Source organism: Triticum urartu, chromosome 6, assembly GCF_003073215.2.
Source record: "Triticum urartu cultivar G1812 chromosome 6, Tu2.1, whole genome shotgun sequence".
In the NCBI taxonomy this organism is placed as follows: domain Eukaryota; kingdom Viridiplantae; phylum Streptophyta; class Magnoliopsida; order Poales; family Poaceae; genus Triticum; species Triticum urartu.
In genome coordinates, this window is record NC_053027.1 from 250,670,969 (window position 1) to 250,698,747 (window position 27,779).

At 44.4% G+C, this 27,779-nt stretch overlaps 1 pseudogene; it reads right to left on the reverse strand.

Annotated features, from left to right (window-relative positions):
• Positions 1-4,874: 4,874 nt before the first annotated feature.
• Positions 4,875-5,613, reverse strand: LOC125516728 (annotated as a pseudogene).
• Positions 5,614-27,779: the final 22,166 nt, after the last annotated feature.

Sequence of the window (27,779 nt, forward strand, 5' to 3'; positions counted from 1 at the left end):
TGTCCAAATGGAGAGCGGTTTTAGGCCACGCGATCGTGATCGAACGGCCGAGAGGATGGAGGGGTTTTGGATGGGTTATTGGGCCACTTTGGAGGGGTGTTGGGCTGCAACACACACGAGGCCTTTACGGTTCCCCGGTTAACCGTTGGAGTATCAAACGAACTCCAAATGGCACGAAACTTGACAGGCGGTCTACTGGTGGTGTACCAAGGCCGCTTGGAAAATCTCGGTCCATTCCAAGAATGTTTAACACCTGCTCACGAAAAGAGACAAAAGGGGGCGCCGAAGGACGTAGGAGTGTCGGATTGCAAAGCGGACAACGTGGAAAATGCTCGGATGCATGAGAAGAACACGTATGCAAATGCGATGCACATGATGACATGATATGAAATGCATGACATGGACAAAATGCAAAACAAAGACAAAACCCAACCACGAGGGAATCTCATAACTTAACACCGAAAATGGCAAGAGTCGGAGTACAAATATGGCGAGTTACATCCAGGGCGTTACAAATACAAACCTATAAAATCACGCATAATAAAGTTCAGGAAATACTCAATTACTTTAAATGAATATTCCAATCATAAACCTACAATTCATCGGATCCCAACAAAGACAACGCAGAAGAAGATTACATTGAATCGATCTCCATGAAGATCATGGAGAACTTTTTATTGAAGATCAAAGAGAGAGAAGAAGCCACCTAGCTACTGAGAAAATGTCAAAGTGTCACTATGGAGGTCGGAACAAGCATCTACCTACCAAGTGAATTGTGATTGAAATGACGATGGCAACAGGTTTAGCTCTATCCACTGAAATTGAATCCATCGATGCGGTAAAGGACAGAGCAGAAACAAATCCTCCATTTCCTTGCCTTGCGACCGAACAAAGAAGAAATGCTAGAGTGAGGAGACCTGTTGGTTGACCAACTGAAGGAAACAACGCCTCTCCTGCTTTGCTTACTTTTGGCCAGCATTCGTCTTCGGCTGACAATAGCGTTTACAGCTCTATTGGAAATCGAATTTCTATGCCCGTCCATAAAAAGCATCAACTTCTAGTGCCGCCATCCACCACAAGAGTAGGTAACCTGCTCGCTCTTTTCTCTATTATGGGATCTAGGTATATCTTCCAACTCTCCTTGCTGCACACTGGCATAGAAAGCAGCCTCATAAACTGCATTTTGTAACTGAACCTCCATAGTTTTCAAACCTAAGGGTGGATCAAAAGGCACTGGTATTCTCTAATCTAACTTGAATTCAGATCAATAATCAAGGGACACAAGAAGAAGGCAAGAGCGCGGTTCCGGCTAAAACCAACTCTGCGAGGAAAGCAGAACTCAGTGGTGACTGATCCGCTCGAACCACACTACTTACTTAGGCTCACTTACGAGAGCTCCCCTGACTCTGATCTCTGATCTAGTAGATGCGAGAAATCAATCCAACTCCATCTGATCTTATGATCTTTGTAGAGGACAAAGGTACTAGGGATATTTCCTCCATTTATATTCATAAGAAAGAACTCCCACTATTCGTTTGTATCAGCCTTTAGCGGGTCTTGGTGAATCAAAAAAGGCATAGATAATGCGCATTGCTTTTGAGTTCGATTTGAACTAACTAGTTTCCACGGTTCTCCAGGAACCTACCGTTTGTTTGGAGTATAGCCAAGTGGTAAGGCATCGGTTTTTGGTATCGGCATGCAAAGGTTCGAATCCTTTTACTCTAGATTATGAAGACCCGATCGGATTTGTCAAGAACGAGCTAACAACTACATGGGAAGCGACTCAGTATCAACATACCACCTGCCCGTCTTATCAATGACAATCATCCGTTTGGATGAGGCCATTCTAAGGGTTGTTTAGGATTGGTATGTGCTCTCTTCCCACGGAGTTCTTGTCCCCATGACCAGTATCACCAGAGGCAAGACCTGTAAGCATCAAGCCAGCCAAGAAGTAGAAGCTGGTAAAGATGGCACAAACAAAAGAAGAAAGGAACTTGGTTGGTGATCTTACATACGGGAGGCCTTCTATAGAGTCAGGCAAATAGTGATTTCGCTATAGATACTGGGATCAGAAAATGGTAGTGGATGTGGATGCCGAACAGGTGGCACGAAATGCTCATTCAACGGACGGAGTCATACCACCGCCTCCTCCTACAAACAAGCAAGTTCTAAGCTTTATCGATCTTCTCCGGCTCATGAAACTCTGGTCTAATGCCCGCCTTTAGAAATGACCCATTTCTTCCTATTATCCATATCCACTAGGGGTACGAAGGAGAAGGAGACCAGATGCGTTAAGCTAGTTGGTAAGAGTTCTTGTCATTATTGATAGTGGCCCTAGAGAAAGAGCTTACGCTGATTGTTCTAACTTCATTCATATTTGATTCCGCAACTGAGACCTTTTCCCACATCTGTGCCAGGAGGGCAAGCGGTCAAAGCAGAAAGGTTTCTCGCTTCTCCGTCTGGAAGGACACCAAATGACCAAATCCCATCGATCTTTCCTTACGACTCGACTTCAAAAAAAGGCCGCAGAGGGCTAAAGGCAGTATCTTTAGTCTACCCAACTCCCTTGCTGCCTATTTCCTTTTATATGGTCATTCTGTGGGGCCACAAGCACCATCAATTGCATTATCCCTGGCACCACACATCATTCCAATCAGAATAAGTGGGAATGCTGGTTGGAAAGACAGAGAAATAGAATAATGAGAATCATATGGTCTGCTTGGGAAGATAAGCGAAGAAAGCTCTAAGGTTTCCCTTCCTGCATTTAGAGCTTATCAATTCGTCCCATGCTATATAGTGAAGCACAGCTATCTATAAATCGAGCATATCTTTTATCCGGAAGGTAGTGGGCTTTCACTCGTACTCTCCCTTCCACTTCACACTTGCTAAATTAGGCTGAGTGTATGCACACATGAAAACAAACAGAAAACAAGTGAGCACTTTCTTTCTATAGACAACGGTCAAGTCTGCGATCCAAACAGTGATGAAAAGAATTCTCAAATCATTCGCGGATGGACGTGAAAGAAGGAAGAACCAAATGGCACTACTTCCTCAAAGCGAGCTTCGGGTACCCGATCAAGGGACTAATGAAACACAAGTACATGTCATACAGAAGCTCCACTCATCCCTCCGCCAGCCCAACCTAAGTTTCTATCGGACTGAGCTATTCTTCAATCCAGTGCCCTAATCCTTTCGAACTTGGGTCCAAAAAATAGTGCTATTGTACAACCTGTGGAAGTCAAAGCACATTCTAAGTGGGCCGCATGGGTCGGCCCTTTCACCTCATTCTTTTCTGTTTCCACGCTCTGAAACCGGGTTCTTTCACTTCAATCTCTCTCATAATCAAGCTGAGATATGATGCTGTTTCATCCTATAATTATGAGAAATCCCTTGTTGGCTGGGACGGACCCTTAGTATAAGATAAGTCAACACAACATGTTGTGTCAGTTTCTCAAAAGACATGGGCTCGCCTTTCGGGGTGACTAGCTGCATTCATTGGTTTGTTTTCTTCCACCAACTTCACAACCATCCTTCATTGTTGACAGGCAAGCTCAACCACAGTTTCCGTAGTTTGGTTCAATTCATTCGGCATTTCCATTTCCAATTGGTAAGTTCTATTTTCTCCGACCCAAGGAAGAAGATCACAAGCGGGAGTCCCCTCTAGGAAGAGATGCTTTCCAAAAGCCGTACGCTACCGTTGAATGGCCAAATAGGGATTGTAATAGAGTAAATAACTAGAGTATCCCGTCGTAGTGGTAGCTGCACTTACGCGACCGGGTCCGAGCCACAGGACAAGACCAAATTGGACTGGATTTTTCACATCCGCGGATGGAAGACCGTAGATTTCTCACTTTCCCTACTCGGAGAGCACATGTATGTAGTCCGCCTGTATCTACTTATTTATTCAGAGAGCGCTATTAATAGGATTCAGAAGTCATACAAGCTATGGCGGAGCCGTTTACCAATGCACCCAGTTCTCCTCATATTTGATTCTTTTTTTGGTATCATTGGTTCCACGTACGTCTTTTGGGCGAGCTTTCTTCACTGTCATCAAAACCAATGCTCAAACCGAAGCTTTCCGAGCAGTTGTTTATTTATCACTTTAGCTGCTGTCGTTTTCCTCTTCCGAATTAAGCGAGTGAAAAACAAGGGGATCAGAAGAAGAAACAATAAGAATGAGGGATTGAAGTCCGTTTCCTTCGTATCGTATTTCAACGGATCGGATAGTTCTAGTATTTTTTGATTACTCCTTCCTTTTTCCCATCATTTGACATAACATAATTAAGAAACTGTTGATGGTCAATAGAACGAGTAGAGAAGAAAAATGCCCTTATTCCAAAGGAAGTGAGTGCCAAAGCAAAAATAGAGTAAAGAACAAAAGAACGAAATGCAAGGGTTGCATCCGCTATTTCAAGTCCGGATGGTTCCTCCTCTAGGTTATTGAGTTGGCTCCCCCGTTATTCTTCATCAGACAACGCACACTTAATGGAAAAATGAGGTATATTTTTGGAAAACTTCTCTACTTACGACTTTGTTAGCGCTTTGAGGGCTTGAGATATTTTATAAATAAGAAAGAAGTCTTTCTCGGGAGATGTCTCTGCTGATACCGAGTATCAATGCAAAATGGCTCCCGCTTCTTCTGAAAGAAAACAGGGGAAAAATCAATATGGAGCCGTCAGAGGCTTATCTGGCCGATATGACTTCCTAAAATTCTTTCCAGATAAAAACCTAAAATGGAGGGGTTGGGGCTTTGGCTCCAGGCTCAAACTCTATCTTGTGGTAGACTGCCCTCCTAGGGAGCGCTTGGGCAACTAACTTGTGGGGCATGACATCCCAAATTCATCATTTACATTAGGAATTTCCTGAAAAAAGTCTTATGTGTATTGGATCTGCTCTTCTGTTAGCATGAACACATGAATGAGATTCTTCTTATTCTTCCAAAATAGAACCCCCACGCTCACCTTTCTTAGGACTATCAAGCCTTCTCGAATTAGGTCTATGGTAGAAGCTTTGAACGTAGACCCGGATACAAATCTTTCACTCATTGAAAAGTGAACACCTGTGACTATATCGTCCTGAAGACAGATGCGGCGGGAAGAAGTGGCATTTAGAAGTGTTGCTGACTTTACATTTAGGTTTCGGCATAACAAAGCTTGCACTGTCTTTACGCACTTAGGCGCACAGCGTGCCGTTGGTAATGATTCTACTACGGTGCTGCAAATTCGCAAGCTAATCCTAAGTAATCATTGTTGTTCATTGGATTCCTCTGGAATTACTTTGTTAGGATTGAAGAATTGCAGCAATTCTTCCTGAATAGACTCGATTCTCCCGTCGAGAGTTTCTTTGAAAGTCTTACCTTAACTCTTCCGACTGAATATGAGAAAGCCTATAAAACAACGAGCTACTATCATTTCTTCATTATAGATTGAGATCTTCTTCGGACTTGATGCACAAATAGATGGAATAGCAGCAAATAACATATTTCTATCCTTCATATCCGTAGAAAGAAATCTCATCTCTAGGTAACTCCATCCTTTTCAGCTCTGCTCGCTCACTTTTGAAAGGAAAGGAGACTGATCTTGACATCGGCGTTGGTTTTCCCAACGAAACGAATCCGTTTTGGATTGAGATTTCACATAAGCATTGCACAATGATCCGCATTAGGTGGGGAGCAGCAATGATACTGCCGGCCAGGAATAAGTACTTATCCCTCTTATACTTAAGAAAAGAGAATAGAAGTGGTTCCTTTTCTTTCTATACAAAATTCGACGATTTCGTTTGTGTTCATGTTGGCATAGGAGAACTACTAACTTCCGCCATCTGCATTAGTTACGTTAGCGTAGGTAGGTGGTTCTCATGCCAAAGGGGAAGATCTCACTCAGCCAAGTGCACAACCTGAGTAAGTACACTTATCGAGGAGTGATAGGGCAGTAGAGTTTGAGGCAAAAAAAAGATTTGGGTGGCTATGGGTGATATGGGGAATCTAACAATTAATTGACAATGATTTCACCGTGATGTGCATTGGTAGCTTCAAGACGAAGGCATTTTCCATATGTAAGCCACAATTTCAGTATCTTATTCTTCTGAACCAGGAAAAGCATTCTGTAAGGAGGATGAAAGAAGAGTATGAAAAAGGAAGTCAAAAGTAGTAGTCTTTAACAAGGCTTTCCTTCATTAGCGTAAATATCTAAAGTAGAGGCTTTGGTATAAACATAAATCCCATAATAGAGGGATCGATCATCACATTCTGCTTTGTTAAGAAAGAAGGATAACCTAGATAGATAAAGGTGGAATGGACTTTGTGCAATCCCATCCATGGAAATATTTTATTTACTATAGAAATATGTATGATGTGCTGCTTGGAAATCCGCCATCGCTTGCCCTCTAATGGCCTTCTATGGCGCATACACAATGTCGAACTCAGTAAGGATGATGGCCCCATCTTGGCAATCTTCCTGTAAGCATTGGTCTTGTCATGAGATATTTAAATGGGTGAACTTTGGAGATGAGGGTGAACCAATGTGCTATCATGTAGTGCTGTAGCTTCTTGACAGCGAACACCAGTGCAAGGCAATGTTTTTCGATAGGAGAGTACGCATGTTCAGCTCCTACGAGCACATGACTGAGGTAATAGAGGGCATTCTCTTTCCCATTTTCATTTTCTTGTGCCAATAGAGCCCCAAGAGATTCATCCAAGGCCGTGGTGTAGAGTATAAGCTCCTTCCCTGGTATCGGCGCAGCCAGGACTGGCAGATTGATGAGATAGCTTTTGATGCCATCTAGGGCTTGTTGGCAGTTTTCATCCCAAAAGAATGGAATGTCTTTTCTAGTTTTTCTTGTAAAAGGTTGGATTCTTCCTGCAAAATTGGCTATGAATCGCCTGATGTATGCCAGGTGCCCTTGAAGCGAACGCAGCTCCTTAAGGTTTTGAGGAGGAGGAATTTCGAGTATGGCCTTGATTTTACTCGGGTCGATTTCTATTCCCCGATGTCGAATGACAAACCCTAGGAATTTTCCTGACGAGACCATGAAGGCGCACTTCAACGGGTTTAACTTCAGTGCATGTTGCCTTAGGCGGTCGAATACGATTCCGAGATGTTGAAGATGTTCTTCATAGGATACCGCCTTTACAACGAGATCATCTACATAGCACTCGACAATCTTATGTATTATCTCATCGAAGATCTTAGTCATGGCGCGTTGATATGTAGAACCGGCATTTTTGAGACCTTTGGGCATAACCTTGTAACAGTATATGCCTATTGGAGTGCGTAAGGCTGTGCTTTATCAAGGCAAGCTTCTCTTTCTTTCGCCAATGAAGTTCATATAAGTGTATAGAAAGCCTTCTTTTCACAACCATGCACAAACCAAAGTGCTGCTGAAACGTGAAATCCATGCACCAACAAGTTCCAGTTCATAAGCAATGAAAAAGCAGAGTATATGGCAGGATAGTGGCTAAACTGTTCACTTGAGGAGAGTGGGAAGTGACTAGTCCGATGGGAGAAGAGCTGAAGTGTGATCTTTCGATCCAATCTACGTCGACTAAAATCCATGTCTCATGGCACGAGGGCCATTGCGAGTTGATGTTGTTGCTTTACTGTCACAGTCTGTCCTCAAGAGAGGCATCCATTCCTGGCCAGACAAAGTTCCTATTAGTTCTCTTATAGGAAGCTAGTATACCTGAATGGCCTCCGGTAGCTGTCGCATGCAGTTCTTGTGCTATCCCGGCTCTTGCATTTCCAGCGGTCCCCACATAAAGCCTCCCTTTTTTCCTTAATACCCCTTCCTCCTCTTCCCAACCATCTTGTCATCCTCTCGCTTCACTAATGCTCTTCTTAACTTCTTCAGCTAATTTTTATCCTTCGTAGCTTTGATTCACTTCTCCTATCCAATCCGGCAACAACTTGCTCACAAGGGTGCAACCACTGAATTTGTAACGACACAATGATTTGAAAAACAATCAAAACATATGTAAAGAACACAGACAGTAAAGGTAGAAGACCATTTCCGGGTAGATAGGAGAGCTATTAAAATCCACAAACATGAATCAGAGTTTCGACTGGGTTCTTTAACCAAAAGAAGACTTTTCTACAAATAAGAGAATTTCTCATTTTTTGGTTTATACCGAGCCAAAACATAGAATTTCCATTGAAGAAGGAAGTAAGGATGCTTGCCGGAGAATCAAGAAATAAATACTTCCCATTCTGATTCTTTTTTAGTTCCCAAGATATAATTTCTTTGTTTTTGGCAAGAGCGGTGGGTGACAACGTGCAAGACTAGATAGATTTGGCTTTGATCTGATCAATAGGAATAGGAGGAAGCGTTGGAGAGGTACCAAATGACTGAAGAGGGGAACCCATCTGACCACATGTAGAGCCAGCCCATAAGTAAATTCAAGAGAATTTCTTCAACTTCCAAAGTATGCGAGTGAGGTAAAAATTCCATGGATCGACCTCATCACTCACATCCAACAACTAGTGAAAGATGTAATGATGAAGCTATAGGAGAAGAAAAAGCGTTGGTTTTGATTGGTAATCTTGAGTTGTCATCTTTTGAAAGAGAGTAACTTGCTGGATGGAGAGCAGCTAGGAGAATAAAGTTCATCTTTACCCCATCTTTCATTCCAACTCTATTTTCTTGTGTGCGATCCTTCTTTCTGGTTTGGAATCCAGGAAGCTCAACGGGCTAGTTTCAAGTTCGATCAGACACGAAATCTGGTATAGCCACCAGCCTAGATAGAACGGGCGGGGGAAGAAAAACTAGGAGAGAGCCAAATTCAAGAGGGTTGTCAAAGGCCCTCTCAATAGAGCTATTTTGTCATTGAATCGATGGAGGGAAGACTCCTCCGGTAGGTGCCCCCGACTCTTCCAGTTTCTGGGTGGGATCTTATGGCTTAATCTCTGATTGCGCAGGATTCATCTTTGTTTGGTAACCTTAGACTCCGAACCAGGAGTTGGAAGTGCCTTTGCCAGACTTTCCAATTGAACATGATGCGGGCGATGCAACTCGGCAAGAAGGTTGAACCCTGGTGCTACACTACAGCAGAAGCTTTGGCAGTTTACCATGGCTTGATGTTCTAGTTGTCATGCTAAAGCTGTTGATAGCTACTTCGCTTGATGAGGTAAGTAGAAAGACTTTGTGGATTCATCCACAACTGATGGTGCTTTAGGTTGATCTGATCCCTAGAAGGATGAGTTTTGGGCTTAAGGCATAATTGCTCTATTGCGGCTACCCTGGCTATGTCATCCGATGCTGTTCACAAAGCGGCTCTTACTATAGACCCGGCTATCTCCGATGAAATCGAACCTAGCCCCAGGTTTCCGTCCATCAATCCAGAGCTCAAGACAACCACGATACTTAAATCTCTCAAATAGCCACCTTAGACGGACACAACCATTAGAAGAAGAAACTGAAACTCGATGGAGTACCCTAAACCAGAGATCCTCGACAAAGAAAGTCTCGATTCGAGGAATGAAATATCAATAGAGGAACGAAAACTGCAGGGTATGAAATTTGGGTAGGGTTGGCAGGGAAAGTCCAACTGAAACTTTCTTTGATTACCTTTTTTCTCCAACTGGCTCAGAGATTGCATTTGCCCTTAACCGGTAACCTCCTTTGAATCCTTCGTTCGGACCCTCTCTATTGGTATTGGCATTGGCTCGAGAGCAAGGACCTTATTTGATCGCTTAGAACTTGATGGAGGGAAACTCACTCGCTCGAGATACGCTTAAGCTAGCTCAGGAAGAGTACTAATTTTATGTGCCTTAAAGAGGGGATTCAAAGAGTAGCCTTTTACTAGGGCTTAAGTGACCCGTTTCATATTGCTTACTATGGTTTGGACAGTGAGGAAGGTGAGTTGGAAGACATACCTAATGTCAAATGAGACTTTCTCCTCACCAAATTGAAGCGTGAGCTTAGCATCTTTCACATCGATGACAGCCCCTGTAGTAGCTAGAAAAGGTCTCCCAAAAAATAGGAAAGCTCTTATCCTACATCTCAAAGACAACAAAATCAACTGGAAATGCGAAGTTACCAACTATCGCAGGGATATCACCCAAGCTATGGACCTGTAGGTCTGTGGTAAACTACCCACACATCATCGAAAGGCAGCAAGGTTGATGTAGAAGCCCTCCATGATTGATCCTCCCTCCGGCAGAGTACCGAAAAAGGCCTCCAGATGGGATCACCGAAGAACAGAAGCTTGTGACGACAGAGAAGTTGTTTCAGGTGGCTCTCTGTTGGTTTCATGATTTATGAGAACTTATAGAGTTGGAATTACGTCAAACGGAGCTGCGTGGGTCCCACAAGCTCAGGTGGCGCGCCCCCTGGGGCCCCGCCGTGTGAGCTTGTGGTGCTCTCGTATCTCTTCTTGCCTCCTCCCAAAGCTCCTAGTGTCCCTTTTGGTCCAGAAAAAATCACCGTAAAGTTTTATCGTGTTTGGACTTTGTTTGGTAATGATTTCCTGAAAAACAAAAAAATGCAAAAAAACAGCAACTAGCACTGGGAACTGGGTTAATAGGTTAGTTTCCAAAAATGATATAAAATTACACATAAGGCATCTAAGATTGATAATATAATAGCATGCAACAATCAAAAATTATAGATACGTTGGAGACGCATCAACATCCCCAAGCTTAATACCTGGTAGTCTTCGAGTAGGTAAATGATAAAAATATAATTTTTGATGTTGAATGCAAGCAAATGGATTGATCCTCAGTGGCATTAAGCCAAGGTTGGTGCGCTCCCTGAAAGAGGTTGTAAGTGGGTAGAGGAACTCAATTCCACCCTGTGAGGATTGCGCACCAACACACCTTTCTTCATGGTGTACGACACCGAGGCTATACTCCCTTGTGATATCATTCATTTCGCACATCGGGTGCGCATGTATGAGGAACGGGAGGCTGATCTCGATCAACGGGCACTTTGGAGACTTGGAAGAAGAGCGCAATGTAGCCCGAGCACAATCCACGATCTATGAGATGCAGGCACGACGCTATCAAAGAAGGGAAGTCCGTTTGAAGGAGTTCAATGTAGGAGACCTGGTCATGAGGCTCCACCTGAAAAAACAGAAGCATAAATGATGTAGGGTGGAAACCCTGGGGCCTATATTTCACGATTGGAGTGGATCCTACAAAGAAAATGAGGGGAAACACGGAGGGGAAACGAGAGGAAACACTCAAATCAATGAGAAACGATCACACATGTGCTAGATCCATGAACATAAAGAGTGATACAAGATCCAAATGCAACAATGGATGATACACGAGGCGGTAGTTCTTCTCGTGAGGAGGTCTTGAGGGGTCTTACCGTTAGGGGTCTTGAATCCACTTGGGGGATCTTCTCTATAGAGGTCGTCAACTCCGATGGAGAAGGTATCAAGTGGATGAGCAAAGCTCTATCTCTCAAATGAGCTAATCCTTTGCTAACCCTAGAAAGAGGGTGGAGGAGGAGGAGTATATATATATATACTCTAAGGGGGCGAAAGGGTACATGGGCCTCGGCCCAACACGCTGTCAACACACAGGAGCACCGGTTGGTGAAACATGAGACGTCACGGAACATCTTGAGCCAAAATTAGTTCTTGGAGAGCATGGCAAATGTCTTGTCACGGCCAAAGTGTCCCATAAGCTCCTCCATGAGATTCTTGCAAAAGTAACAAATGAAGAGAAGACTCGGGGACACATGGTTTGTTAGCTCTCATAAGATAATCATCTTTGATGTAATAGCGTTCCCAAGATGTATGCGTTAAACATTTGGCATAAGGAATAGCAAAAGTAGGATCATGCGCATACAAGTCTTTTATGTGCTCAAAGCATTCAAGTTGGGTAAAAAGCATGCACCTACGGGAAAGCGCATCCACCACAACGCTTTCCTTACCTTTTATGTACTTGATGACGTAAGGAAATGACTGAATAAGTTCACTCCACTTAGCATGACGCTTGTACAACTTAGTTTGACCCTTAAGATAATTAAGTGTTTCATGATCAGTGGGGAGAATGAACTCATGAGGGCGGAGATAATGCTCCCAAACACGCAAGACTCTCACTAAAGCATATAACTCTTTGTCATATATGGGGTAATTGAGTTGCGCTCTGGAAAGTTTTTCACTAAAGTAAGCTATGGGGCGCTTCTCTTACATTAACACACCTCCTATGCCATAAACGCTAGCATCGCAATGTATCTCAAATAGTTTATCAAAGTTGGTTAATGCAGGCAAAGGGGCATGTGTAAGAAAATTCTTAAGCTCATTAAATGTGGTATCTTGGGATGGTCGCCAAATAAATGGTGCATTTTTCTTACTCAAAGCATGTAAAGGGGATGCAATAGTGCTAAAGTCCTTAACGAATCTATGGTAGAAGTCGGCTATACCAAGGAAACTTCATAGTTGTTGCAAGTTTGTTGGTTGAGGCCAAGTTTTAATAGCTTTGATCTTAGATTCATCTACATGAGCACCCTTAGGAAACACAACGAAACCTAAAAAACGAGCTTATCAACACCAAAAAGGCATTTTTCCATATTAGCATAAAGGCGTTCTTTTCTAAGAGTTTGCAAAATGGTTCTAATATGGGTGACATGATATTTGAGAGATTTGCTGAAGACAAGAATATCATCGAAATAGACCACAACAAATATGCCAATGTATGGGCGAAGAACAAAATGCATCACACGCATAAAGGTGTCGGGTGCTTCGGATAAACCCATTGGCATAACCAACCATTCATACAAGCCAAGCTTGGTTTTGAAAGCGGTTTTCCATTCATCACCTCCATGGATGCGTATTTGATAGTAGCCACTCTTAAGATCAATTTTTGAGAAAATTGTGGCTCTGCTAAGCTCATCTAGCATGTCGTCTAAGCGTGGAATGGGGTAGCGATATCTAATCGTGATAGCATTGATAGGACGTCAATCGGAACACATGCGATATGTACCATATTTCTTGGGAACAAGGATTACCGGGATGACACATGGGCTCAAACTTTCTCGTACATGGCCATTGTCGATGAGTTGTTGTACTTGCTGTTGGTTCTCCTTGGTTTCCTCGGGGTTGACGCGGTAGGGAGCCTTGTTAGGAAGAGGTGCTCCGGGGATGAGGTCGATTCGGTGTTCGATGCCTCGTAGTGGAGGTAGACCTAGAGGTAGCTCGTCGGGGAATACATCTTGGAGTTCCTGTAATAGAGAAGATAGCACTAAAGGTAGATTGTGAGAGGTGTTAGTTTTAGGTGCCTCGTCCTTGCATAATAGGACACAGTGCATAACACTTGATGGGTTCTCACACACTTCTCTCATCTCACTTTTGGTAGTGAATAGCACTAGGTTTTTCTTGTTGCTCATCGTGGAGGCACTCAATTTTGGCTTGTGACGCTCACTCTCTTTTGGTGGTTCGGTCTCTCACTATTCTCTCCATGATGGTTCGTAGCTTGCTTGTTGGCGATCACTTGGCTTGGAGACATAGGTCGTAGCACGTACTCCTTCCCTTTCATCTTGAAGCTATAGCGATTTGTTCACCCGTTGTGGATGAATCCGCGGTCAAATTGCCAAGGTCGTCCAAGTAGGAGGTGGCAAACGGACATAGGAACGACATCGCACTCCAAAGTGTCTTCATATGCTCTGATTTTGAAGGAGACTTGGACCATGTGTTCCAGTTGAACTGTGCTAGAGTCGCTAAGCCATTGGACCTTATAGGGATGAGGGTGCTTCATCTTGACCAATTGGAGCTTGGAGCATAGTTCTTCACTTGCCAAGTTATGGCAACTTCCTCCGTCGATGATGACCTTCACGGACCTTCCATTGATGCCTACCTTGGTGTGGAAGATATGGCATCTTTGATCTTCGTCTTGTTGATGTTGAAGAGTCAAGACCTTGGGTACAACTAGAGCGGGGCTTGAATCTTCATCACAAAAGACTTGGTCATCTTCATCTTCATCCACTTGCTGGTGCATAGCCACATTCTCAAGGTCTTCCGTTTCTCCTTCACTCATGGAGTCGTATGTACCATCGTCATTGAGGATCATGGTGCACTTGTTGGTACACTCAAAGGACTTGTGGGCTCGGCCGCCACATGTGAAGCATTTTATGGAACTTGTCTTGATTGTCTCATCCGATGGAGTTGTAGATGATGAAACTCTCGGCTTGAAGTTGCTTGTAGTAGGAGGATGACTTGAGGTTGTCGAAGTTTTCTTGTAAGTTGACTTGTCATCGGTGCTTGGAGAAGGTTTGGTTGAGGTAGAAGATGTTGGAGTCATTGAAGCTTGATTGTATGAGCCATATGTCTTCGAAGAGTACTTGGCATACTTGAAGTCATCATCTTGCACTTGTCACTCCACCTTAGTAGCTTGATGCACTAGCTTGATGAGGCTGGAGTATAGTTGGAAGTCAGCGATTTTCTTGATAGGGTGATTGAGTCCATTCAAGAAGTGTGCCGTTGTTTGCTCATCATCTTCCGTGACATTAGCTCGTATCATGGCAATTTGCATTTCTTTGTAGTACTCTTCAAAGGTTTTTGTTCCTTGCTTGAGGAGTTGTAGTCGCTTGAAGAGGTCGCGGTTATAGTATGTTGGCACGAAGCGCGCTCTCATGACATCCTTCATTTGATCCCAAGTTGTTATTGGTGGTTCACCTCTAGCTTCTCGATGCTCAATGACTTGTTCCCACCAAATGAGGACATAGTCTTGGAACTCAAGGGATGCCATGGTGATCTTCTTCTCTTCCTCATACTTGTGCAAATGAAAGATCTTGTCAACCTTCAATGCCCATGAAAGATACTCTTCGGGATCATTGCTTCCGGAAAACTTGGGCATGGTGAACTTGAGTTGCCGTAGCGTTGCTCTTCATTGTGTTGGGGTCGAGGGTGATGACATCCTTGATGAGGAGGATTGTCTCCCTCAACTTGCTCTTGGCGTGGAGAATTCCCATTGTCTTGTTGCTCTTCGCGAACTTGTGGTTCTTGTCTAGCTTGTGGAAGAGCTTGTGGAACTTGCCGGTGCAATCGTGCTTGATAGTTCCTTTCTTGAACTTCATCTCGAAGTGCTTCTTCTTGCTCACGCGTATGTCGGGTGCGTGCAGCAACGACACGGCCGTGTCTCAGACGGTACGTTGTTGACAGAGAGCTTCACCGTCTTGCTCGTCTTGGTGTTGGCATGCTCGCTCTTCCTCTTGTAGGCGTAGGTGTTGCCGTTCTTGTGCTTGCGCAAAGGTAGCTTGATTTTGGCGATGTCGATGCTCTTGCTCTTGAAGTTGCTCTTGAGGATCGGTGCCATGTAGTGCGGTTTGCTTGACGGTCTTGGCGCGTGGCTCGACGAAGAGTGTTCGACGTCGGTGTACTTGAGCCGGAGATGGTGTCATCGGAGTGTCGACTCGAGCGGCTCCGTCTTGAATATGACAAAGTGGTAGAAGAGCGGTTGACCAACAAGGCATGGATCTCGTCCAGTCTTGCATTGTTCTCTTGTTTTTGTTTGTCAAGCTTGTTGTCGAAGTAGTCTCTTGTATGTTTCTCGGAATGTCGCAAGTCGGTGGCGAGATTGTCGATGCGGTCTCTCAATGCTTGTTGTTCTTGATGCAGTGCTCTTTGTGCGCCGAATAGGTGGTTCTTGGTGACGAAAGTGTTCGGGTCCTCGTCTTGCTCGATGAGTAGTGGGTTGGTAGAAGTAGTTGGCCTATCCATCATTACAATTAAATGTGTGGGTGGAAGAAAGGAGGAACAATACCTAATGTACCTTGACCGATGTTGAGAATGGACCAAAGATCACTCAATGATGTAACAAGGAAATAGTACAATTGGTACCGTATCTCGTCAATCTCTCACACCTACACAAAGAAAGCTTATGGTGGAGCTCGGTTACGATGGTGGCACAAAATTTATGCAATTGTTAGTGAGACTCAATGATGTTGAAAAAGATTTACAAATTTGCAAATGCAACAAGTAGACCAATAGCAATATATGGTACACGGAAACACACACACGGATAGATAGATGGGGTCGTGCAACCAAGGAATGAGACAAAATGTGGAATCCACGAAAATGCTCTTGTTGCACAGCGCTAGAGAGACGCTAGCTCGATTGCACAATAGGCGGACACGATACTTGTGCACAACCTACTAAGAAAAATGCAACGACTTCTATCCCAAGTATGCTATATGTATGTGTTGGGGAACGTAGTATTTCAAAAATTTCCTACGATCACGCAAGATCTATCTAGGAGAAGCATAGCAACAAGCAGGAAGAGTGTGTCCACGTACCCTCGTAGACCGAAAGCGGAAGCGTTTAGTAACGCGGTTAATGTAGTCGAACGTCTTCACGATCCAACCGATCCAAGTACCGAACGCACGACACCTCCGCGATCTACACACGTTCATCTTGGTGACATCCCTCGAACTCTTGATACAGTTGAGGCCGAGGGAGAGTTTCATCAGCACGATGGCGTGGTGACAGTGATGATGAAGTTACCGACGCAGGGCTTCGCCTAAGCACTACGACAATATGACTGAGGTGGAAAACTGTGGAGGGGGGCACCGCACACGGCTAAAGATCAACTTGTATGTCTTTGGGGTGCCCTCTTGCCCACGTATATAAAGGAGGGGGGAAGAGGAGGCCGACCTAGGAGGGGTGCGCCTATAGGGGGAGTCCAACTAGGATTCCCAATCCTAGTTGGAGTCCCCTTCCTTTTCCAAGAGGGGAGAGATGGAAGGAGTAGGAGAGGGAGAAGGAAAGAGAGGGGGGCGCCACCCCTCCTTAGTCCAATTCGGACTTGCAATGGGGGGGGGGGCGGCCACCCCTTGAGGCCTCTTTCTCCTCTCCCGTATGGCCCATTAAGGCCCACTACTTCCCCCAGCGAATTCCCGTAACTCTCCGGTACTCCGAAAAATACGCGAACCACTCAGAACCTTTCTGATGTCCGAATATAGCCTTCCAATATATCGATCTTTACGTCTCGACCATTTCGAGACTCCTCGTCATGTACGTGATCTCATCCGGTACTCCAAACAAACTTCGGTTATCAAATCACATAACTCATAATACAAATCGTCATCGAACGTTAAGCGTGCAGACCCTACGGGTTCGAGAACTATGTAGACATGACCGAGGCACATCTTTGGTCAATAACCAACAACGGAACCTGGATGCTCATATTGGTTCCTACATATTCTATGAACATCTTTATCGGTCACACTGCACAACAACATACGCCGTTCCCTTTGTCATCGGTATGTTACTTGCCCGAGATTCGACCGTCGGTATCATCATAGCTAGTTCAATCTCGTTACCGGCAAGTCTCTTTACTCATTCCGTAATGCATCATCCCGCAACTAACTCATTAGCCACATTTCTTGCAAGGCTTATAGTGATGTGCATTACCGAGAGGGCCCAGAGATACCTCTCCGACAATCAGAGTGACAAATCCTAATATCGATCTATGCCAACTCAACAAACACCATCGGAGACACCTGTAGAGCATCTTTATAATCACCCAGTTACGTTCTGACGTTTGATAGCTGTAACATCCCAAATTTTCAATTTGGAATGTTATACACTAGATCATATGCATATCATATTTTCTTGCATTTTGGTTGATCCTAGAAATTTCACGCAACTCAAGGACCCTCGGAGAGAGTTGGAGATTTCGTTATTTTCATATTTGAGAGTTCTCTCGAATTTTGAAAATAGGATCATTTGATGTATTTATTTTATCTTCAATAATTTTTCCGGTGTCAAAATATATGAGAGAGGGAATAATATGACTTTCCCAAATTTAGGAAAAATGAAGATATAATAAATAGATCAATTTTGCTTTCCGGTGTTTATTTGCATTTTATTGGATAGGGAAAAATGCGCATTTTCGAAAATTGCATTTTAGGTCCGGAGAAAAGTTCATTTTGTTCGGCTCATTTTTAGGAGTCGGGGAAAATTTACTTTAGATTTTTCGGAGTTCGTTTAGATCCCTTTTTGTTTTTTTTCTGCGCGCTGAACCGTTTATAAAAAAAAACAAAAAAAAAACTGGACCAAGGCCGGCCAGGCCAAGGCCCAGCCGGGCCAAAGGCCACCGCCCAGGGAGCCGCGCGCCTAGCGCTGGCGCAGGAGGCCGCCGCCTCGCCTCTTGCTCTAAACCAAATCCTAGTAGGACTTTTGTCCTATTTCCGTATATTCCTTTTCTAGTTCTAGATCTTTTCCTACTCCTATTCTAATTCCTTGTCCTCTATCCCAAGTAAACCCCTTCCCTCCCCAATATAAATACCCAAGCACCCCCCCTCTAAACACATCAAATCAAAGCTCTCCTCCACACCGCGCCTTGCACCGCCGCCGCGCCGCATCACACCGCGCCCTGCGTCACCGCCGCCGCGCCGCTTCACACCGCCGCCGCGCCGCCTCACCCGCGCCGCCACCCCACACCCGCCACCACCGCCTTTAGCCGCCGCCGCCGCACCTAGCCGCCGCACCTTGCCCACGCCGCCGCCCTACGCCGACGCCGCCGGAGCCCCTCACCGGAGACCTCACCAAGGTAGCCCCGTGCTACATCTATTCTTTTCCTCGGATCGTTCTCTTCTAATCGTTCCGATTCTTTTCTTCTCTAAACCGTTCCGGTTTTCTAGATCAGTTTTTCGATCGGTTTTTCTTCTCCGAAACCCTAGATCGGATTCGTTTTCTTCTCCGATTTAGTTGCCTTTGGACCGTTCGCCGGACCGTTCGTCCTAACGAACATGATCACCGGATTCTTCTAGGTTAATGAACGTCCGTTCGTTTAACCGTTCTTCTTTTTCTTTTCGTCGGATTTATTCCGCGATCGCGATCTGAGATCCGATCTTCTTCCTAGTCTATTTTTCCGCTCGTTTATCGGAATCAGGTGATTCAAGCGCCTGGAGTTTCGTCTCGAAACCGCCGTTCCGTCTAATCAACTTGAACAAGCTTTTGTTACAGTAAAATTTTGACCTAGTTTCAACTTGCTAGAACCGAGTTGTTTTCTTCCGCCGTTTGTTTTTCGTTCTTTCTTTGCAACCGGAGTTCTTAAGTTGAACTACCTGGTTCGATCTCTTGTTCGAGTTTTACCTGTGCATTAGATGAGTACTTATTGTATGCTTGTTGTTTGTCTGCGATAGATTACCCGGATTGCGCCGCTTGTTACTTCGAAACCCTAGGACTCGCAGATCATCAGCAAGGCAAGTAACACTTTGATCATACCTTTTCTACAACCCATGTTTTATTGCATTAGATCAATCCTCACACATTGCATGATTAGGATCTAATTAAATTGTGGGATGGGAAGTAGATGAGGTAGTACCTATTACCTGTATTATTATGAAACCTTTGGGAGTTACTTCTACGTTTGCTTATTATGCCATGCTATGCTAGTAGACATGGATTGGGTGAGTGATATCCATGACAGATGTGAGATGATAATTTTAATGGTTTATTTAAGGTGGCAACTTAAACACACATCTGGGTGGATTGAGGCACCTGATGTCTATCAGGACTTGCCTGTTTTATTTTGGACCGCCACCCAGGCTCAAAGGGATCATAAGATCTTTCATGCTAGAAACTTCCGTGTGCATCCACATGCTACTATGGGCTCTGGCATAGTTGACTAAGTTGTGCGAACTCTTACGGGGTGGACTAGCAGATGTAGGGGATGTAGGTGTACCGGTCTACCCCACATGTAAGGTGCTAGCGCTTCTGAAAGACTATGTCTCGGTCATCCGTCTTCTCAAACACCATGTAGTGCGAGAAAACAAACGGAGGCGATCGAGTCATGTGGGGAAAAGTGCGCAAACCTCTGCAGAGTAACAAACTAATCATGATTAGCCGTGTCCCCGGTTATGGACAACTTGAGTATCTAGTACTTGAATATCATTGTGAATCTCAACATGTTACTTCTAATTAATGTTATTGGGTTTTAATTACTTTTAATTGGGATTGAGAATGCTGTCAACCATTCTCAATGTTTCACAACCACCATGATAGTAAATAAAATTTATTCCTTTGCAGTAGGGAAAAATTGGCTTTACGCAAAACTGTAACCATAGAGCTTTCCACCAGCCATATATGCATATAGTATAGCTGTTTCATTCCATTACTCTCTATGTGTTACTTTGCCAGCATATTCCATGTGCTGACCCGTTTTCGGGCTGCAACGTTAATGTTGCAGACTTTTCAGACGACGATTGAGGTGCGTTTAGGTCATGGTTCTATACTCAATGATGCCGCTGGAGTTGATGGACCCATTTATCTTCCAAGTCTTCCGCTGTTATCTTTAAAATATGGCCTTAAGTCATATTTATTGTAATAAGTTTTTTTTGAGCCATCGATGTAATAAGTGTGTGATTGCAACTCTGCTATAAAACCTCGATGTACTGTGTGGTGTCAGCATTACTGATCCAGGGATGACACCGTAGCACAGTAGACGTGAGCCATTCGGGTCAGGTCGCTACAGAGATGGTATCAGAGCACACGCTGACTGTAGGACACGACCACTAAGTTAAAGCCATAGATCACCCTTCTCTTCTCATTTTCTAACTCCTCATCTTTTCTACTCTTTTAGGATGACGCACGCGAAGATTAAGTACGCTCAACCGGATGAAGGCACACCATTTGGATTTCACCTGAAGGAAGTCACCAAGTACCTGAACATTGGATTACCAAGCTTCACGGGAACCTTCAACGCCACTCTGCCTGAAGAGGAGCGCTGGAAGATTCAAGCTCACGTTCCGGGAAGAACATTCGCGCCAATCACGAAACCCATAGATAGTGTTTTCAATGCACCAACCTGGAGTCTAGGAAGGAGCATGGCAGCTCATATCACCATAGGACGCATTGGAGAAGTTTATCAAGAAGACCTCAAGGATACTATCTACCAGATTTGCGGACACCGTGATGAACAATGGGAGTTAGTCAGGACCAAGAAAGATAGATCCATTGCATCTTTCATCCAGGAGTTAAACCAGCACATTCGACGCCACGAGAACCAGATGTGCAATGATATGATAGAGTTGAAGAATGCGAAGGCAAGGATCATCGAGCTAGAAGGAGAACTGAAGTCTACACGCAAGGACTACATGGACGAGATCGTAGCTCTAGCAAGGCACAATTGCGATCTTAAGCAGGAGATTGAAGAACTCAAGAGCAAGTTAGCATCCCAGGAGGACGACAAGTACGTCGCATGTCCGGACAACTACATCATCATCGACGACACCGATTCGGATCCAAGTGAACCCGACTTTGAAGACGAAGCTGGAGTAGATATCATGGAGTCTTCCACCGGTTCAAATTTCTAGATGACCACCAGATAGTAGTAGTATTCCCCTATGTAAACACAATATAGTCGAGCACTTTTGCGATAGATAGACCGTTTGTAAGCCCTTGTTTGATTGATTGAAGTGATTTTGTGTGCATTTGCTCATGTGCATATGGGTAGTGTTTTCCCTTTAGACCCCCTCTATTCTTAATTCTCGTCTTTTCTAAACCCTCAGATGCCTCCGAGACGTGACAATGGATTTCCACCAGAGCTCACTCAGTTGATCCAGCAGCAGAATCAATTGATGCAGATGTTAGTCCAGAATCAGCAGAACAACAACAACAACCCACCACCACCACCTGTTGACCACTTAGCCCATTTCCTTAGGCTGAATCTGCCGGTGTTTTCCAGTAGCACCGAGCCAATAGTAGCAGACGATTGGCTCCGCAAGATAGGAAGGGAGTTGACCACTGCAGGATGCACGGATGGTGAGAAAGTGAAGTTTGCCGCACACCAGCTTGACGGACCCGCGGCAGCATGGTGGGAGAATTTCACAGCCACTTACCCAGTTGACACTGTCACATGGGATCAGTTTCAGCAAGCTTTACGCACTGCCCATGTTTCAGCAGGAGCTATGGCCATAAAGAAGCGTGAGTTTCGCAACTTACGCCAAGGAGGAAGGACTGTTGGCCAGTATGTGGAAGAGTTTAGTAAGCTAGCCCGTTATGCCCCAGATGACGTTGCTACGGATGCAGCCAAGCAGGAGAAGTTTCTGGAAGGATTGAATGATGAACTAAGCATGCAGTTGATGGTAGCAAATTTCAACAACTACCAGGAGTTGGTAGATCGTGCCATCATGATTGAAGGGAAGCAACAGCAGATTGAGAACCGTAAGAGGAAGTATGGACAGGGGAAGTATAACTCTGGAGCCCAGCAGAAGCCCTGTTTTACCCCTAAACCGGGATTTAAGTTTCAGCACACCCATGGAGGAGGTAGCTCGCACAACCATAATGGCCACAAGAATGGTAATGGGAATGGAGGAAGCAACGGCCAAAACCGAACAACCCCATCAACCCCAACCAAGAGAGACCTGAGTCAAGTCACCTGTTTCAAGTGTTCGAAGACCGGACATTATGCCAATGAATGTCCTAAAGGCCAGAATGGAAATGGCAATGGAAGCTCTGGGAAGAAGCCGAACCCTTTCAATAGGGGACAGGTGAACCACGTTAATGTGGAGGAGATTGAAGATCAGCCCGATGCAGTAATCGGTAAGTTTTGGTTAAGTCATTTACTGCACTCGTTCTTTTTGATACTGGTGCATCGCATTCATACATATCAAGGGGATTTGTGGAAAAGTATAGCCTGCCCACTAGGATTCTTAAAACACCTATGCTAGTAAGCTCGCCAGGAGCAGAATACATGGCCAGACAAGGATGTTTCAAGTACCATTGAGTATAGGAAGGCATGTATTCCCAACGGATTTAATTATTCTGGAATCCCAAGGTCTGGATGTGATTCTTGGTATGGATTGGCTGTCGATGTATGGAGGAAACATCGATTGCGCCAGTAAGACAATTTTGCTTACCACACCAGAAGGAAGAAGGATCAAGTATGTATCCCGGCATGTGCCAAACAGGACACAAGTGAATTGTTTATCAGGAGTTGTGCAGGAGGAAGTACCAGTGGTAAAGGATTTTCCTGATGTATTTCCTGAGGAATTGCCAGGCATGCCACCGGATAGAGACATTGAGTTTTTGATTGAGTTATTGCCAGGTACAGGCCCAATATCGAAGCGACCATATAGGATGCCAGCAAAGGATTTGGTGGAAATTAAGAATCAGATTAAGGAGTTATTGGATAAAGGTTACATTCGCCCAAGTTCTTCACCTTGGGGATCACCCGTACTTCTAGTGGAAAAGAAGGATGGATCATTAAGGATGGTTGTAGATTATCGGGGATTGAATGAAGTAACCATCAAGAACAAGTACCCACTGCCAATGATTAATGATCTGTTTGATCGATTACAAGGAGCTAAAGTGTTTTCCAAGATCGATTTGCGATCAGGGTACCATCAGTTGAAGATTCGAGAGCAGGACATACCTAAGACAGCATTCACCACAAGATATGGACTGTATGAGTATACCGTCATGTCATTTGGATTGACTAACGCACCTGCCTATTTTATGAACCTGATGAACAAAGTGTTTATGGAGTTTTTGGATAAGTTCGTCGTAGTGTTCATTGATGACATCCTAGTTAATTCGAAGAATGAAGAGGAGCATAAGGAACATTTGCGTTTGGTTTTGGAGAAACTAAGGGAATATCAGTTATATGCCAAATTTAGCAAATGTGAGTTTTGGTTGAAGGAAGTTGGATTCCTCGGACATGTTATATCCGGAGAAGGTATAGCAGTAGATCCCGCTAAAGTGGAAACCGTAACCGAGTGGGAAGCACCAACAACAGTTGGAGAGATCCGGAGTTTTCTTGGACTCGCAGGATACTACCGGAGATTTATTGAGAATTTCTCAAAAATTGCCAAACCTATGACGGAGTTGTTGAAGAAGGAAACTAAGTTCAAATGGACTGAGGAGTGTGAGGCTAGTTTCCAGGAGTTGAAGAAACGTTTGGTTACCTCACCGGTATTGATTTTGCCAGATCAGACCAAGGATTATGAGGTGTATTGCGACGCTTCACGTTGAGGACTTGGAGCAGTGCTTAGGCAGGAAGGGAGAGTTGTTTCGTATGCATCACGACAACTGAAGCCTCATGAGTTGAATTATGCCACGCATGATTTGGAATTAGCAGCCGTAGTGCATGCGTTGAAAACGTGGAGACATTTCCTCATTGGAAATCATTGTGAGGTGTACACGGATCACAAGAGTTTGAAGTACATTTTCACGCAGAAGGAGTTGAACCTTAGACAAAGGAGATGGTTGGAGCTCATCAAGGATTATGACATGAGATTGCATTACCATCCCAGAAAAGCTAATGTAGTAGCAGACGCATTGAGCCGTAAGAGCCATGTCAATACGATAATGACGGGGAGTATACCAAAGGAGTTAGCAGAAAACCTTCGTGAGCTATGTTTGGAAATAGTTCCGAGAGGCTATGTAGCAGCATTGGAGATTCAGTCAACATTGATGGATAAGATCCGAGAAGCTCAGAAATCTGACCAAGAGATTGCTGCTATAAAGGAGAAACTTAGCAAAGGAAAAGCAAAGGGATTTCGTGAGGATGAGCACGATACCTTATGGTTTGAGGGCCGTGTTTATGTGCCCAATGACCCGGAGATCAGGAAGTTGATTTTGCAGGAGGCACATAATTCACCATATTCGATTCACCCAGGGAATACCAAGATGTATTTGGATTTGAAGGAAACATTCTGGTGGACCGGAATGAAGAAGGATATTGCAGCGTATGTAGCAGTTTGTGACGTATGTCAGAGAGTAAAAGCAGAGCATCAGAAGCCAGCCGGATTGTTACAACCATTGCCGATACCCGAATGGAATTGGGATAAGATAGGCATGGATTTTATTACAGGACTACCCAGGACGAAAGCAGGATATGACTCGATATGGGTAGTAGTTGATCGTTTGACGAAGGTAGCACATTTCATTCCAGTTAAGACCACTTACACCAGTGCTAAGTTGGCAAAGATATACATGACTAGAATCATTTGTTTGCATGGAGTTCCAAGGAGTATCGTATCAGATAACAGTTTCGTTCCATGACAACAGTAACGAAGTTGGAGACCATCAATTCTTTGGACCAGATTTGATTAAGGAGTCAAAACGGAAGGTTAAGTTGTTTCGCGATAGGCTCAAGGTAGCCCAGTCCAGGCAGAAGAGCTATGCAGATTCTAAACGCAAGGAGACAGTTTACGGAACCGGAGACAGAGTTTACCTTCGAGTATCCCCACTTCGAGGAGTTAAGCGCTTTGGAGTTAAGGGAAAGTTATTCGTTGGACCGTTTAAGATCGTGAAACGTATGGGAGAAGTCGCTTATAAGTTGGAACTACCAGAAGGACTGTCAGGAGTTCATGATGCATTCCATGTTTCTCAGCTGAAGAAATGTCACGCCGAGATGGCGGAGGTACCGCTAAGAGATACAGTGCCATTAGAAGCGATTCAGTTAAAGGATGACCTAACATATGAGGAGAAGCCAGTCAAGATTCTCGATGTTGCCAGTAGAGTTACTCGCAGCAAGGTTATCAAGTTTTGCAAAGTTCAGTGGAACCACCATTCAGAGGATGAAGCCACCTGGGAGAGAGAAGAAGATTTGCTCAAAGACCACCCTCACCTATTTTCTAGCCAACCCGAATCTCGAGGGCGAGATTCATCTTAAGGGGGGTAGGTTTGTAACATCCCAAATTTTCAATTTGGAATGTTATACACTAGATCATATGCATATCATATTTTCTTGCATTTTGGTTGATCCTAGAAATTTCACGCAACTCAAGGACCCTCGGAGAGAGTTGGAGATTTCGTTATTTTCATATTTGAGAGTTCTCTCGAATTTTGAAAATAGGATCATTTGATTTTATTTATTTTATCTTCAATTTTTCCGGCGTCAAAATATATGAGAGAGGGAATAATATGACTTTCCCAAATTTAGGAAAAATGAAGATATAATAAATAGATCAATTTTTGTTTTCCGGTGTTTATTCGCATTTTATTTGGATAGGGAAAAATGCGCGTTTTCAAAAATTGCATTTTAGGTCCGGAGAAAAGTTCATTTTGTTCGACTCATTTTTAGGAGTCGGAGAAAATTTACTTTAGATTTTTCGGAGTTCATTTAGTTCTCCTTTTGTTTTTCCGCGCGCGAAATCAGTTAAAAAAACAAAAAAAAACTGGACCAAGGCCGGCCAGGCCAAGGCCCAGCCGGGCCAAAGGCCACCGCCCCCAGGGAGCCGCGCGCGCCTAGCGCTGGCGCAGGAGGCCGCCGCCTCGCCTCTTGCTCTAAACCAAATCCTAGTAGGACTTTTGTCCTATTTCCGTATATTCCTTTTCTAGTTCTAGATCTTTTCCTACTTCCTATTCTAATTCCTTGTCCTCTATCCCAAGTAAACCCCTCTCCCTCCCCAATATAAATACCCAAGCACCCCCCCCTCTAAACACATCAAATCAAAGCTCTCCTCCACACCGCGCCTTGCACCGCCGCCGCGCCGCATCACACCGCGCCCTGCGTCACCGCCGCCCGCACCCTGCGTCACCGCCGCGCCGCCGCCTCACCCGCGCCGCGCCGCCACCCCACACCCGCGCCGCCACCGCACCTTGCCGCCGCCGCCCCACGCCGACGCCGTCGGAGCCCCTCGCCGGAGACCTCGCCAGAGGTAGCCCCGCGCCGCATCTCTTCTTTTTTATCGAATCGTTTTCTTCTAATCGTTCCGATTCTTTTCTTCTCTAAACCGTTCAGATTTTCTAGATCGGTTTTTCGTTCGGTTTTCTTCTCCGAAACCCTAGATCGGATTCGTTTTCTTCTCTGATTTAGTTGCCTTTGGACCGTTCGCCGGACCGTTCGTCTCAACGAACGTGATCACCGGATTCTTCTAGGTTAACGACGTCCGTTCGTTTAACCGTTCTTCTTTTTCTTTTCGTCGGATTTATTCCGCGATCGCGATCTCAGATCCGATCTTCTTCCTAGTCTTTCTTTTCGCTCGTTTATCAAATCAGGTGATTCAAGCGCTTGGAGTTTCTTCTCGAAACCGCCGTTCCGTCTAATCAACTTGAACAAGCTTTTGCTACAGTAAAATTTTGACCTAGTTTCAACTTGCTAGAACCGAGTTGTTTTCTTCTGCCGTTTGTTTTCCACCGTTTTTTCGGTTCGTTCTTTCTTTGCAACCAGAGTTCTTAAATTGAACTTTCTGGTTCGTTCTCTTGTTCAAGTTTTACCTGTGCATTAGATGAGTACTTATTGTATGCTTGTTGTTTGTCTGCGATAGATTACCCGGATTGCGCCGCCTGTTACTTCGAAACCCTAGGACTCGCAGATCATCAGCAAGGCAAGTAACACTTTGATCATACCTTTTATACAACCCATGTTTTATTGCATTAGATCAATCCTCACACATTGCATGATTAGGATCTAATTAAACTGTGGGATGGGAAGTAGATGAGGTAGTACCTATTACCTGTTTATTATGAAACCTTTGGGAGTTACTTCTACGTTTGCTTATTATGCCATGCTATGCTAGTAGACGTGGATTGGGTGAGTGATATCCATGACAGATGTGAGATTGATAATTTTAATGGTTTATCTAAGGTGGCAACTTAAACACACATCTGGGTGGATTGAGGCACCTGATGTCTATCAGGACTTGCCTGTTTTTTTTGGACCGCCACCCCGGCTCAAAGGGATCATAAGATCTTTCATGCTAGAAACTTCCGTGTGCAGCCACATGCTACTATGGGCTCTGGCATAGTTGACTAAGTTGTGCGAACTCTTACGGGGTGGACTAGCAGATGTAGGGGATGTAGGTGTACCGGTCTACCCCACAAGTAAGGTGCTAGTGCTTCTGAAAGACTATGTCTCGGTCATCCGTTTCTCAAACACCATGTA